We start from the raw sequence: 3,601 nt of genomic DNA on the forward strand, positions 1-3,601 counted from the left end.
ATCGTATGCTGTAAGCTCAACAGCTCGTCCTTGGGACTACCAAAGATTGCTCCAGTTTGTAGACTAGACAATATTCTGCATGACACAGTAGTGATGAGCAGCTCCTCTCTCGGGCCACAACTCTCTTCTCTCCACATACCCTTTTTTATAAATGTCGAATTTCATGAGTTACAAATCTTGCTAGTGCCTTTAGTGCTGGAGGCGATCAAGGCTTTTGTAGTGCACAGTAGCAGGTCTTGCCAGTGCATATCTGAGATATCTGTGTGCGGTAGATCTCTTACTATTGGGGACGTGTTGGAGCTCGCACCTAACGCAACTCACAAACGTGAACTCTACAATGAGGCAAAGACTAAGGAGTGACGGAAAGGGGATTACAATATGGCTGGATTGGTAGACAATAACCATAAAGTAGATCAAATCTACGCTGCATTTTGGGGTTGGATTGGCACGTTAAATGTGCACGTATCAAATTTGAAGGATGTGTAAAGCATGAAGTTGGTATACGCGATTCATAAACGACACGCTGTTAGATGCAATAGATCTCTGCAGATATCTTAGCAGATGTGATCTAATCACAACGAAGGGTTGATGGGCAACAGATGCGGGAAAATGAGTTTTATTCTGCCAAATAAAAGAAGACAAAGGTAATTGAAATGTCATCCCAGTGTGTAACGTTACAGACAAAGGCTGCAGGTGAGACATGAGAACAAGGCGGAAGCTTTTCAGATCCAGCCTCAGACCCAGTAAATCTCTGTGATGTGAGTGACAGGCAGGTTCCCAGGAACCTGCTCTGGATTAATGGCAGGAAACACGATGGAATGTTGTCTTTCTCCAACATACACTGTGGGCCATGGCCTGGGGCCCTCAATGGTTTCACAGGAAAACACGAACCCAAACACCATTATCATAGAACCAAGACAGATCTATGTTACTGTATGTACCCATTAGAGATTGAGGTTTCAGCACTTTTCAGATGGCAACTCTGAAAGCGAAGCCTTTATATTTGGCTTTGTTTTGTAATTCCTTTAAATATAGAAGGCCTCTCAAACTATTTTGTCTCAGACAAATATAGCCCTCAGGCGTCTTGTAAAATGCAGGAGCTTTCATGAAAGTTTGGGAAAGGGCCCGAAAGGTTAATACAGCAATGTCCTTTGCTGAGAGCACAGTAGGGAGAATTCTTTATCTGACAGTGGACCTCGTTTTTACATCTCTGAGGGGTTTTATTAGAAGGAAACGTTGGTCTCGGGTTAGTATGAAGTTACTCTCAGCGAGCCACACTCCAAGCTGTCTGGCTCATAACAACGTAATAGAACGGGCTATAGAAAATACGTGACGTGGCCACACAGAGAAGAGGATGTCGGTGAGGGTCAATCTGAGATGGAGCCCGAGTGGCTGTTTCGTTAGAACTCTGTTAATGAATTGTGTGCAAGGGTACCCCCTAGTGTCACAAACAGTCACACACATGGGGAATGAGGTAAATTGGGGCAACTGTCCATGAAAGATCAGCATAAATGACAGTTATTCACCTGTGGATTGTCATCACTCAGCCTTACCTTTTTTTTAATATCCAACCCCTCTTCTGAATTCTTATTTTTTTATGGTTAGTTTTTGTGGCTATGAAGGGAGGGTGTCATCTTCCAGAATTGCAAAAAAGTAACTTGACTGTTTTTTGCAATGTCTGGACTCTTTGTTTTCAAGAAATCTGTGCAAAATTCAGCACTTCCTGGTAGTAAAAATAAAAGCTAATATGCACATGTTTGGGTATGTGTATACACACTCGACTTCCTCAAGACAAGTTATATGCATGGGAAAGTATACCCTTTACCGGGACTGGTTATGTGGAGTCAATGAAATTCATAGCATAACACTCCACAGTGGTGTCAAGTTGGTTGGATGTCCTTTGGGTGGTGGGGTATTCTTGAGACGCACAGGAAACTGTTGAGCGTGAAAAACGAACCAGTGTTGCAGTTCTTGGCACCTACTACCATAACCTGTTCAAAGCACTTAAAGCTATTGTCTTGCCCGTTCACTCTCTGAATGGAACACATACACAATCCATGTCTCAAGGCTTAAAAATCTTCATCTACACTGATTTAAAGTGGATTTAACAAGTGACGTCAATAAGGGATCATAGCTTTCACCTGGATTCACCTGGTCATCTGGTCGTCTTTAATGTTTTGTACACTCAGTATATATTTAAGTGATAATGCCCGAGAAGCCGGTGTTTGTAGGATATATTGGCACGAACACCGGCTCTGAGGGAATTATCACTTTTATAAAAGGGGTTACCAACATTTTCAAAAAATGATTGTGTGCTTAGGTTCGTGGTCCTGTTTGAAGGTGAACTTTCGCCCCAGTCTGAGGTCCTGAGCGCTCGGGAGCTGGTTTGCATCAAGGATCTCTCTGTACTTTGCTCCGTTCATCTTTCCCTCAATCCTGACTAGTCTCTCAGTCCTTGCCACTGAAAAACATCCCCACAGCACGATGCTGCCACCACCATGCTTCACAATAGGGATGGTGCCAGGTTTTCTCTAGACGTGACGCTTGGCATTCAGGCCTTCGAGTTCAATCTTGGTTTCATCAGACCAGAGAATCTTGTTTCTCATTGTCTGAGTCCTTTAGGTGCTTTTTTGGAAAACTCCAAGCGGGCTGTCATGTGCCTTTTACTGAGGACTGGCTGCCGTCTGGCCACTCTACCATAAAAGCCTGATTGGTGGAGTGCTGCAGAGATGGTTGTCCTTCTGGAAGGTTCTCCCATCTCTACAGAGGAGCTTTGTCAGAGTGAGCATCGTGTGTTCTTGGTCACCTCCCTGACCAAAGCCTTTCTCACCCGATTTTGTCAGTTTGGCCAGGCGGCCAGCTCTGGGAAGAGTCTTGGTGGTTTCAAACTTCTTCCATTTAAGAATGATGGAGGCCACTGTGTTCTAGGGACCTTAAATGCTGCAGACATTTTTTGGTACCCTTCCCCAGATCTGTCTCAACGCAATCCTGTCTCGGAGCTCTATGGACAATTCCTTCGACCTCGTGGCTTGATTTTCACTCTTACATGCACTGTCAACTATGCGAGCCTTGATATAGACAGGTGTGTGCTTTTCCAAATCATGTCCAATCAATTGAATTGACCACAGGTGGACTCCAATCAGGTTGTAGAAACATCAAGGATGATCAATGAAAAAAAGATTCACCTGAGCTCAATTTCAAGTCTCATAGCAAAGGGCCTGAATACTTACGTGAGTATGGTATTTCATTTTTTTTTATTGTAATGAAACAGCAGGGAGCAGGTCTCGAACCCTCGACCTTCGAGTCCGAGGTCCGGCGCGCTATCGACTGTGCCGCAAAAGCATGCTCGTGCGGCAGAGTCGATTTCTGAGCTTATAAACCCAGGGTCGTTACAATGTACATGTGCAAAAAAAATTTAAAACCCTTTTTTCCCTTTGTCATTATGGGGTATTGTGTGTAGATTGAGGAAAATGTTTTATGTAGTGCATTTTAGACTTTAGGCTGTAATTTTAGGCTGTAATGTACCAAAATGTGGAAAAGTCAAAGGGTCCGAATGCACTGTATATATATACTGTACCAGTCAAAGGTTTGGACACACCTA

Source organism: Oncorhynchus nerka, linkage group LG10, assembly GCF_034236695.1.
Source record: "Oncorhynchus nerka isolate Pitt River linkage group LG10, Oner_Uvic_2.0, whole genome shotgun sequence".
Taxonomy (NCBI): Eukaryota; Metazoa; Chordata; class Actinopteri; order Salmoniformes; family Salmonidae; genus Oncorhynchus; species Oncorhynchus nerka.